At 45.9% G+C, this 12,084-nt stretch overlaps 1 long non-coding RNA gene across 1 annotated transcript; it reads left to right on the top strand.

Annotated features, from left to right (window-relative positions):
- The first annotated feature begins 3,944 nt into the window (after positions 1-3,944).
- Positions 3,945-11,836, top strand: LOC128105469 (uncharacterized). Its single transcript, XR_008216337.1, has 4 exons — positions 3,945-4,027; positions 4,681-4,795; positions 9,113-10,446; positions 11,533-11,836. It is a non-coding gene; the product is annotated as an uncharacterized LOC128105469 (long non-coding RNA).
- Positions 11,837-12,084: the final 248 nt, after the last annotated feature.

Raw genomic sequence — 12,084 nt, 5'->3', positions numbered from 1 at the left:
TGAGGAGTGCACCATTTTTAACAAGTGCCACATTAAAAAAAAAAGTTCCCGAACTAGACTATTTGTTCCAGAATTTCTATAATTCAGACAACATTCTATTGGGGGGGATTGAAAGAGTCTAGTACATTTTAAACCTGTTCCTCAAGTAGGTCTTTTCATGTGAAAAGCAAGAAATAGCTGAACACAGAACTGAAGCTTACCCAAACATTCAGGGCGGGTCATTCCTATGTTAATTAGGCTTCACGCTGGTCTGTTGTGTTCGAAAGGCTGGCACTTCCACTCTGCGGGTTATAGCTGGCTGATGTCCATGAGTGGTCTCCACCGTAACTCTCCGTTCTCCCATGGGAATTACATCTTCAGTGCCTTTGTCCACAGAAAGCACGGCACTACCGTGAAAGCCTTCCCTTGAGTTCATCCTGATTGCAACCCTTGTTTGAACAGTTAGAGACAGTGCTGGTGAGGTGCCATCAGGCAGTTCCCTGTACCACATCAGGTAGCGTCACTAACACTCGGTGCTAGTGAGATTTCCAGGCAGTCCAACAAGGACCTTGGAGTTTTAGGGGAATTTTGCATGAAACATTGAGTCACTGGGGCAGCCAGCTGTCCCCTGAAAGGTGAAACAGATCTCCAGTCCCTGAAACTTTGACAGCTTGTTTCTGAACAACACCAAGCAGTGTGGCATGTGGTAGAGTTGGGGTCTTTCCTAGACTTGCTCTAGGAAAGAATGGAATCAGAGACATGAGACCATGCAGTCCCAGTAGGCGGAGCCACCAATCTGCTGCACCACATTGAGTCATGCTAAATAAGGCTAATAAAGCTGAACCTCTGTCATTGACACTGATAGGAAACAGACACACTTGCAGTGTTCTCTAGTCCAGTGAAAAAGGCCAAGGAAATGTAGTAAATACACATGGTGTGGCTGTGATTGCTATCACATAACAATGAAGAAGCTCATGAGTTGACTTTCTTGTTGCTCTATGGCAGACACTTTGGAGACTTAGAGCAAGCTCCATGGAGCTTTCCTTTGTTTTGGATATCCACAGAAAGAAGGGTGCTCTGTCCCAACACTTTGTGCTAAGAAAGGGCAATTAGCTTTCACCAATGGGATGGACAAGCAAGCTGCCAGGTGCTTCTGATTGGATCAGTTTTTTTCAGCTCAGAATGAAAGATTTTGGGATGTGAGCTGTGACAGTGAGTCCTCATATTCAAGCTCTGCTGACACTAGCGTGTATTTACTCCAATTGCTATTTTTGTATTGGAGAAACTGAATTTATTATACTTATATATCTAAGAGATATTTGGTATGATATTTTCTAGGGTATAGGGAATTAAAAACTATGAGATGCATCCGCTAAATTGGAGAGTTTGTTAGCTCATTTACACCCACAGTAGATGGTCAGTAGAAACTTCATTTGGCAACATCCCTGAAATAGTTGGATGCCATGTTTTTGTGCCAGTCAACAAATGGGGAAATGAACTGCCTGGATAGTCTTTTGATAAAGAAACAAATAGCCAGTAGCCATTTTAAGAAGTCTTCAATATCCCTAACTGTCAGGGAAATGCAAATTAAAACTACTTTAAGATATCAGTCAGAATAACTGTTCCCAGTAAATGACAACAGGTGTGGAGAGGAGACTGAGAGGAAGGAACCCTTATTCACTGCAGTGGGGGTGAAAAGTAATACAGCCATTATGGAAATCAGTTTGAGATTCAAGTAATTAAAAATGGAATTACCATGTGACCCCACTATTTCACTCCTGATGTGCAGCCACAGAACACCATACTCAACCATAGATATTTGCACCTCCGTGTTTATTACTGCCGTATTCACTGTAGCGAAGAATTGGAGTCAGCCTATTTGTCCATCAACAGATGAATGGATAGTGACGATTTGAGAATAGTGGTGAATTCTAGTCAGCTCTAAAGAAAAATGCAATCACAACATTCATAGGAGAATGGATAGAGTGTATAATATTTAGTGAAATCATAATCTAAGAAAAAAACTGCATCTTCTCCCTCATAGGTGGAATTTAGCCAATATGTTTTGTTTTGTTTTTTGCAAACAAATGTGTGTTTGGGTAGAGGTTACATGTATGAAGAGAACAAGAGAGGCTTAGGGGATGGAGGACTGGACGTGATGAGAACGAGTTATGCGTGGATATAAATCTTGGTTTTCTAGTTCTTACTCTTGTCATGTGTTTTTCATTTGGTGGTGGATAAGTGCATAAAAATATACTCCATAGTGAACAAAATCCAACTTAAAACACCACCATTTCTGTTCGAAATGGCTATTCTAAATACAGAAGTTCATTTGAGTTACGTGGTCTGGGTCTGGTTAATCTCAGTGTGTAATGTATTTTTATTTGAAGTGTTTTCTATAATATAGTTTACAATTTAAAAAGGGAAGTGCCAGGTTTCTAGCAGTGGAACCCATGGCTAGATTTAAAACTTACCACAAGCTGGGCATGGTGGCAACCCCCAGTAATCCCAGTGCTTAGGATCCTCCTTGGCTGTATTGAGAGTTCTGGATCAACCTGGGATAGAAGACCTTGAAGAAGAGTTGGGTTGGGATGGTTCAGTCCTACAGGCCCTTGCCAACAAGCCTGACAACCAAAATTGGATCCTTGGGCCCCCGTGGTGGAAGTAGAATCTGCTCTTGAAAGTTGTTTTTTGACCTCCATAGGAGTGCTGGGCATCACTGTCTGATCCTGATAAGTAAAATTTGGAAAATCTTATAGGAAGTTTGTGCTTGTGAGTAGTTTTGTGACCTGTATTATTGTCTAGGAATAACATGTATATTACAGAAATTTAACTTTAAAATTTTGAGTGTACTTGTGGGCACACACAGCATCAACACAGAAGTCTCAAGTGGTCCTCGGGCCGTCTGTTTGTTTGTTGTTTTTTGTTTTTAAGCTAGAGTTTGGCGGAGTAGGCCAGTCTAGTTGGCGGGTGAGCCCCACGGACCCTCCTGCCTTCATCTCCCCGGTGCTGGGGTTCCGAACACATACCACCTCTCTTGCCATTTTATTGGGTCAGGGCCTCAGACTCAGGTACTCACATTTGTAACGCAATCACTTTATGGCTTTCTTCCCCAGCTCCCTAACCTAACCTAACTTTAAATTTTAATGAACTCATAGGTAGGGTGTCTCATGCTGGGGACTTTGATCATGTTAGGCAAGCACTCCTAACTCTGAGCTGTAGCCTACCTAGCCTGGAGAAATCTTATGCAAAACTTTTTCTTGTCACTGGAGTTTTACTTAAAGCAGATTTTTCGATGTACAGAAGGATATGTATTTGTGAATAGTTTGACTCACTTTTACTGTGTTGACCCGCAGCTTCATACATACTAGGTAAGTGCTGAGAAACAGCACTGAAGTCAGAGTCTGTGCCAGCCTTGATGTTTTTCTAAACTTTCCTTATTTTGTTAAGCTTAAAATATAACTTATGCATTGATGGGGAGATTTTTTGTTTTTGTTTTTGTTTTTCGAGACAGGGTGTCTCTGTGTAGTTTTGGTGCCTGTCCTGGATCTCGCTCTGTAGACCAGGCTGGCCTCGAACTCAGAGATCCGCCTGGCTCTGCCTCCCGAGTGCGGGGATTAAAGTTGTGTGTCACTGCCGCCTGGGAGATTTTTTTAATGTATTTTTATTAGAGAATTTCATGCACGTGTACAATGTATTTCTAACATCCACCCTGCACTCTCCATTCCACCTCCACCTAGGCCCCTCCCCGCAGGTACAGCGACTCCCTACTTGCCTTCCTTCCGCTTCATAAGCCATTTTAGTGCTGCCCATATGCATATGACTGTGGAGCCATCCAAGGTAGCACAGAGCAACCTACCAGTAACCACATCCCTAAAGAAAACGACTCCCCGGCCCTCCCTCAGCACCCACCAGCTGCCAGTAGCTCCTCAGCTGGGGCGAGGCCTTGCGAGCCGCCCTCCCCGACACCTCCACCCCCACCCCCCCGCGCCCGCGCATCCGTTTCGGGATTTTGACAGGCTTGATCTTGTCCAAGTCTTACAGGCAGGTGAGTTAGAGCTGTGAGTTCAAGAGTTCAATAGCCTCATCACGGCCAGAAGAGCATTTCGCAGCACGCCTCCGCATCCCCCGGCCTTAAAGTTCTTCCCGCCTCCTCATTCTCGGCGTTTGCGATCTTGGGATAGGGTTGGGGTACTGATACCGATGTCAGATGTTTGTGGCCGAGCACACCTACCGTCTGTTCTTAACACGATGAATTTTGAGTTCACATTAACTGATGCCCGCTGCAAAAGAGCCTCTCCGTCGAGGCGGAGAGCCGCACACATTTATGGAGAGTGTTGCTGGGCGGCTGCTCTGAGTTGGAAAGTGAGGTCTCTCGGATCCCTCCTGCTCTAGCAGGTTCCTGGTGGTGCTGAGTGAAAACGTGTTTGGCAGCTGCAGGGTTCCCGGGGTTCTGGTGCGTGTTGGGGGGAGGGGTGTAAATCCTTATCTGGTAGTTCCTTCCGACCTGGCCCTCCACCGTGGTCCTGCACGTCTGATTGGAGGCTCGTTCACGGGAGCGGAAGTGCAATCTTAAGGGATTTTTCGTTTGATATGTGTTGCGGGAAAGTTGGCTTAACGCTTTTTTTTTTTTTTTTTAAAGCATACGCATGTGTTTATGTAGCAGGTATTTCCTGGATTAAAATGTCCTTTCTCCAGCAGTGTGGTTTGGCCCCGCGTGAGATAGAAAATGGGGGCTGACAGCCTTGGGCCTGGTTGGCTGAACGATGACGTTGTGCTTCACCACCACTAGGGGACAGTCTCTCGCCTGATGATGGTCAGTTTACCCTGCGAAGTGTTTCATACCCGCTGGCAGACCAGTGGCCAATAAATTCTGGATTTATTGGTGTTTATCTGTGTCTCGATTTTATTGAAAGTCAACATACTAATCAAATTGCTCTTCAGAGTGAAATCTGCGTTATTTGGAAGTCTGGCTTTAATACGATTTTTTTGCCATCTTTAATCTAGATATTGTAATTTCTATATTAATCATAATTGTGAATGAGAACCTCTTCTGTGTTAAGCAATGAGGAAATATATATGAGGATTTATTACACCATGTTTCTCTAAGAAGAATACTTCTAGTTGATAATAAAACCAGGGAGAGCTGAGGCAGCCATGGCAGATACCTCTAACTCCAGCCTGGATTACATGAGATCCTGTCTCGATAGATGATAGATAGATAGATAGATAGATAGATAGATAGATAGATAGATAGATAGATAGATAGATAGATAGATAGATAGATGATAGATAGACGATAGATAGATAGATATATGATAGAGAGAGAGAATAGAGAGATGATAGATAAAGATAGAGATGGATAGATGATGGATAGATAGATAGATAGATAGATAGACAGATAGATATAGATAGATGGATAGATAGATGATAGATAGATAGATAGATAGATAGATAGATAGATAGATAGATATAGAGCTGATTTGGTTATTGATGTACACAGGAATTCAGTTTAAAACAGTCCAAGGAATTGTATTGTGAAGTTTCTGTATCAAATGTCACATGATATTAAAGTGGTGTCCTTTACAAATTTAACCCATAAATTCAGACACTCCGATTGTCGGTTATAAACCTGATTTTAGCTTGGGGTATAGCTTGCATGAGGCCCTAGTTTTAATCCCTGGGACTGGCAGGAAAAGACCCAACCAAACAAAAAACAATACAGTTTGAGCCGGAGAAATGACACAGTATTAAGAGCGCTCACTGCTCTACAGAGGACCTAGGTCCAGTTCCCAGCACTCACATGGAGGCCACAACCATTTGCAAGTCCCATTCCAGGGGATCTGGTTCTCTGGTCTCACCTCTGCACCAGGCACTCATGGGTGAACATATGTATATGCTTTTTATAAAACAAAACAACAAACCCCTACCAAAAAAAACAAAACCAAACAAAACAAAAAACCTCATGATTTCAGAAGCATTGCCTGGGGTTTAAAATTTTAAATTTTAAATGATTTTTTTTCTTTCTAGCCCCGTTGACAATCGTTCCTGCCACTCCTCAATTCAAAGCGGTTATTTCCTTCATTGCCCAAAAGAACTGATTGTGAAATGGGCCATAAATTGCTTTGAACAGCTTCCCACCTTCTCCTTCCCAGGTTTTCATCACCGAATTGTCAGGTTTGTTGTGTTGTTGACAGCACTTCATGATCTGCACTTGGTGAGAAGAGTGAGTGGTGAATATGAACCACGTCCACTTACAGAGGATTCCCTAACGCAGTACAGGTTTCCTCTTTTCAAACAGAGGGCAGCACTTGTATTTTATTAGCAAGGCCTGGTGTTTTTTGACCTGTATTTGACTTTCAGAGCTGCTACAGACATACAACTTTTCCCAAAGGACATCATTCCTCACTCTAGGGCCACCCAAGTAGAAATATCACTACAGATGATTACAGCTGATCAGGGCCTGGCATGTGTTAAACATTTGTAAACACTCTATAGAACTGTTAAAAACCAGTGTGAGCCAGGAACAGAGAAAATGGCCTTTTGTAATCCAGTATAATAGGGAGAATTTTAATACCACTCCCACCTAACCCTCCTCCCATTATCCTCTGTTCCCCTTCATGTCCCCTGTGCTCTACTGCCCCTCCATGATCTTTCCTCTCCGTCCCCACCAGTGGTCCCTTTCTAGTATCCTGCATTATAAACTACTCCAAGTTAAAGACACAGACCTGAAGATTTGACACTAAGATTCACACAAGAGTGATAACAGGTAGGCAGAAGAGGGGTGAGGGGGCATAACTAACACTAAGGACGTATGCACATCAAAGAGTTGAATTGGAGTTACCATACATGGGGTTATGCTTCTCCCAGAAGTCATGGTTGACAAATGAAAAGCCAGATGTAGGGATACTCCTCCTTGAGTTGTTGGTTAAAGGTCCCTGAGACCCCCAAACAATCCACACTATTACCACTGGTGTTGGCTGCCCACCAGAACTTGACAGTAAAGGTAAGATCCTGTTGCTGAAGACACCACACACTTTGGTTGCAGGACATGAAGAAATGTAGTTGGGACTGACCAGGAAGCTTCCTCCCTGCCGGCTGGCTCTCAGGTGTTTTGTGGCCGACTGGGGCTGGGGAGCATCAACAGTCTTACTCAGCTGTGAACCCTGTGAGATACAGTAATGACCAGGATGCTGAGATATATTAAAAGTGAATATTTCAGATCAAGATGCCATTTGAAGTGCCCTTCAGAAGGAATCCTCTATACCTCATCAGGAAGTCTGGTTTCGGTAGAATTTCTTTGCCCTTGTCATCACAGAAACTGTGACTTCCATTCCATTCCACATAACTTCTTCCTCCCACCCAAGTACTAACCAGGCCAGACTCTGTTTACCTTCTGGAGCAGGCCAGCCCATGTGCATTTGCGGTGCCGTATGACTTCTTAAACATTCTGCACATTTCTCATTTAATCCCAAAGAGACTGACAAGTATCGTCGGCCCCAGGACCACTGAATCTTGGAGCGAGTACTAGGCCTACTATCTCAGATATTAGCATATACTGTTATCCCCCTGTACACATGGAGAAGCGTGCAGTTGTAACTGACTCGGGGTCAATATGGCTCCAGTTATGGCCATTAACTCGCAAAAGAGCATCTCAAATTTTCTCTAAGTTGTTATCTTTCTCTTCAAGAGTGCACACACAGCTCTGGAGCACAGTCTTAGCCTTGTTTACTCCTGGATGCCCACTCCTGAGGGTCTGTCTGAACATCAGCCCTTCCTCCGGGGCCGCATGGCCTCGGTGCCAGTCTTTGCCCACACTTGGATCTTGAAGCAGTGTGAGCCTCCTATGAAATGCACCTTGGACAGCCCGTGGTTTTCATGTCCCACACTAGGCCTGTTACTGGCTGCTTCACCTGACCCTGGCTCCCTTGACTAGAGGAACTGAGGTGGCTACTGGCCTCTGAGAAACCAGGGTGCCACATGGGTGAGTGCTAGGTTCTCTTCTGTAGCTTGGAGAAGTCATGCCCATATGCAGATTATCTGTGTTTTCCATTTGTCCATCTGAGATGTTCCCTCCGTGGCCTTGCTGCCCTGAGGCCTCTTTCTGCTCAGGCCTTCCCAAGCTTAACTTCCCTCCTTCATACTCCCCTAACACTTCTCCTATAGCCAGTAGGCCCCTCTTTGGGGCAAATGGGAGCCTGCATCCCCAGCTTATCCATTGCCCTTTCCCGGTCCCTGAGCGTGTTCTGAGGGTGTCCTTTTCTTGCTTCTGTCTCTCTAGAGAGGCTGTTTATCTACAGGATGTTTCCCAGGGTTCAACATGCTTCCCCCAGCATACTGGTGTTACCCCACCTGTGTGTGGAACATCCTTTACGTCTTCTACTACATGGTTCTGCCCTTTCCTAAATCCACTCCTGCCTGTCTCCTCTCATTTGAGGGAGATTTGGTACCTAATCCACACTGCTCTCCCCCACGACCTACCACTCCTGACAACTTCAGTGCTAAACAGGACACACACAAACCTTCCAAACAGCCAAGTCCACGTTCCCTCCAGCCACATTCATTGACACCAAAGTACCTTACTTACCACACACCGTCACCCTCTTTACCCTTCCTCAGGAACACAACTTCTAGTGTTCAGGTGAGTCACGTCCCCAGAGAACCCTGCCTGCCATAGTCCTTAGGGTCCCCTCCATGGTTTTCTATCATTGTATGGTCAAGGCATCTTTTCTTCATAGCGTCTCTCCGTGTGTAATTCTGTATTGTCACTTTCACACAGAACAACAACTATGCCATTTTCTTTACTCATCTACTTCAAGCTTCCTTATTTATTTAGGGGTGTGTGTGTGTGTGTGTGTGTGTGTGTGTGTGTGTGTGTGTGTGTATGTGTGTGTGTGTGTGTGTATGTGTGTATGTGTGTGTGTGTGTATGTGTGTGTGTGTGTATGTGTGTGTGTGTGTGTGTGTGTGTGTGTGTGTGTGTGTGTGTGTGTGTGGTTAGAGGATAATTGTGGGGGCTGGCTTTTTCCTTCCACCATGTGGGATTCCAGGGATCAAACTCAGGTCAGCAGACTTGGCTGCAAGCACCTGCTGAGCCATCTCACTGGCCCTATCTACTTTCTTTTCTCTTGCAGTCCCAGAACCTAGAATAATGCTTGGCACAGAGACACTCCCTAATTACCTATACATGAATAAAGAAACGAGTGGATGACAAATGTCTTTGCTGGGTTTGCAAAGAGGCCCCACTGTCTCAGGCCTCCACCGTGGACAGAGCGTGGCAGGAAACCTGCTGCTGCCCCAGCTGGGCTGAACTGTGGAAGCAGCAGTATCAGCAGACCACCCAGATGGCTTGGATACTTTGATAATGCTTGGGGGAAAAAAGCCGCACAAAGGAAAAGCTTCACCCACACAGTAAATGCTGACCTAGGCTGGACCTGCCTCTGCCAGGAAAGTGAGTCACTGTGGGTTTCTGTGGCATTCCCCAGCACTGAGGCAAATGTAGACCTCAGCCAAGGCCCTGGTGTCCCAGGTGAAATTGTGGATATCAAGGGACAGGAGACGCCTGAAAAACTGTAGCCGGGTTCTCACTCCTTGTCAGTGTTCTGTTTTGCCTTGTGCTGTGACCTTAGGATCTGTTAGTTTTTGTCTTGTTTATGAGTCTTGGAGCAGGGCTATTTCAGGATATAGATTGCCTTTGCTACATTACCAGATCAATACACTTGAAAACCCTCAATGGCAGATGCTTCCTATGTCAGCAATAGATACAGTTCTCAGAAATGCTGCAAGGCCTCTTGGACGGGAACCTGATGCAGGTGGAACATCTGGGGAGCACTGGCTCAGGATTTCGGACGGGAACCTGATGCAGGTGGAACATCTGGGGAACACTGGCTCAGGATTTCGGACGGGAACCTGATGCAGGTGGAACATCTGGGGAACACTGGCTCAGGATTTCGGACGGGAACCTGATGCAGGTGGAACATCTGGGCAACACTGGCTCTTGGAAGTCCTCCTCTCTCCAGTACTCCCTCCTGTGTGACTTCTTTTGAAAATACATCTTTATGTTTTAGTGTTTAGTTCTCACTTTATTTTGTGCATGAGCGTTTTGCCGGCACGTCCTTCTGTGCACAATTTGTGTGTGGTGCCTGTAGAGGGCAGAAGAGGTCGTCAGATCCCTGGAACTGGAGTTGCAGACAGTTGTGAGAGGCCATGTGGGTGCTGGGATTGAACCCAGGTCCTCCAGAAGAGCAACCAATGCTCTTAATCTTTCTGCCTCCACCATCCAGTGACTTCTTGAGATGACTTCTGGAAGCAAACAAGACTTCCTGCTCTTTGGCCTTGGCTTACAGACTTTTCTGCTCAGAGAAGAGATGTTGACCCAGAAGACATCTGTTTCCTCCAACAGTTATTCTCAAAAGCAGTGCGTTTGTCTCTACCATCAGCCCACTGAATACCTTGCTGCAGGAGGAAGGTAGGGAGGGGTGTAGTTCTTCCAGGCCAATGTTCACAGAGTCCAGAAAAGTTTCACCTACTCCAGGGCTGGAGTCGTGGGGTTGGAAATGGAGGCTTTGCGCCTTGGTTCAGCATCCAGGCCTTAGGGGTTCTCACATGGGTGACATCTAATATAGCCTAGACATTCCAACCTGAACCCCCCATCCCCACCCTCCCACAGGCCCTGCCTCCCTTTCACTGCCTGCCTTCACGTTCTTTCCCTACCCACTCCTTTCCTTCTTTTCAGGGCCTTCCTGAAAAATGTCCTGTTCTGGCCCTGAGCTTGAGATTGCCTGCCAGTCTCCTAGAGTTCTGGCTTTACAAACATGTCCAATCTCCTACAACCTCTGCTGCCATGACAGGGGGGTAAACTGTCAGGTTGAGGAGGAGAGGAAAAATGGAATTGCCTTCATTTTATTTGTGAATTTTCTTTTAATTTTGTCACTTCTGAATTTCTTTAAAACTCATCTTGCAGCCGGGCGGTGGTGGCGCACGCCTTTAATCCCAGCACTCGGGAGGCAGAGCCAGGCGGATCTCTGTGAGTTCCAGGCCAGCCTGGTCTACAGAGCGAGTTCCAGGAAAGGCGCAAAGCTACACAGAGAAACCCTGTCTCAAAAAACAAACAAACAAACAAACAAACAAACAAACAACCCAACAAAACCATCTTGCATCATTGAGACTAACATCCTATGCTAGCTCATCCCATGGCTGTGTTTACAATTTAAGTTCTTCACACTTGCATGATTCTTGGGCTTTGGGACCTAAAGGACCAGCTGCCTCCTTTTTTTTTTTTTTTTTTTTGGTTTTTCGAGACAGGGTTTCTCTGTGTAGCTTTGCGCCTTTCCTGGAACTCACTTGGTAGTCCAGGCTGGCCTCGAACTCACAGAGATCCGCCTGGCTCTGCCTCCCGAGTGCTGGGATTAAAGGCGTGCGCCACCACCGCCCGGCAGCTGCCTCCTTTTAAACTTGGAGAGAGGTTACAAACTCCCCCTGCGTTAATTTTGACTTGGCAGAAGTCACTTCTGATAGTCACTTCCTACTTCCTGTTTTCATTCTTTCCTTACAGGGAGCAGAAGCACACACGGGGGCGGGACAGCACACCGAGGGGCTGCAGCTGGTGCGGAAACAGGAGGGCAGAGCCCCCCGCCGCCGTTTCTACCCATGTACACAGTCAATGATCTTCCGAGTATTCCAAACAAGCGGCAAGCACAGGCCAGCGAGACTCATGAGTGAAAGGTTGCTGCCACTGCTGCCTTGAGTTGATCATGGACCTACATGGTGGAAGAAGAGAACCGACTCCCTCCCGTTAGTCTCTGGCCTGCACATTTGTGTCACGGCACTTATGCGCCCCCGCCCCATACAATAATTAAATTAACAAATAAAAGACAAACAATATTACCATGGAAACAGTCTCTGTGTGTCCGTGAGGGCTCATATACGTAAGACACATAAGATAGTGCCTTGGGGCATTTCTCTCTATGAAACCCTCTTGTGGCCCTGGAAAACCTGCAGGCACTCTGAGAGTGACCTAGGGTGAGTGACACTGGTCTCAGACGGACACACAGACCCATAAGGGATGCAGGCTTGGTTCCTCCTCTCCTCAGAGTCCAGGACAGAT

The sequence above is a fragment of the Peromyscus californicus genome, unplaced genomic scaffold, assembly GCF_007827085.1.
Source record: "Peromyscus californicus insignis strain IS unplaced genomic scaffold, ASM782708v3 Scaffold_9__1_contigs__length_137607984, whole genome shotgun sequence".
In the NCBI taxonomy this organism is placed as follows: domain Eukaryota; kingdom Metazoa; phylum Chordata; class Mammalia; order Rodentia; family Cricetidae; genus Peromyscus; species Peromyscus californicus.
The sequence above is the reverse complement of the archived record's forward strand: the minus strand, read 5'-3'. Positions and strand labels throughout refer to the sequence as shown.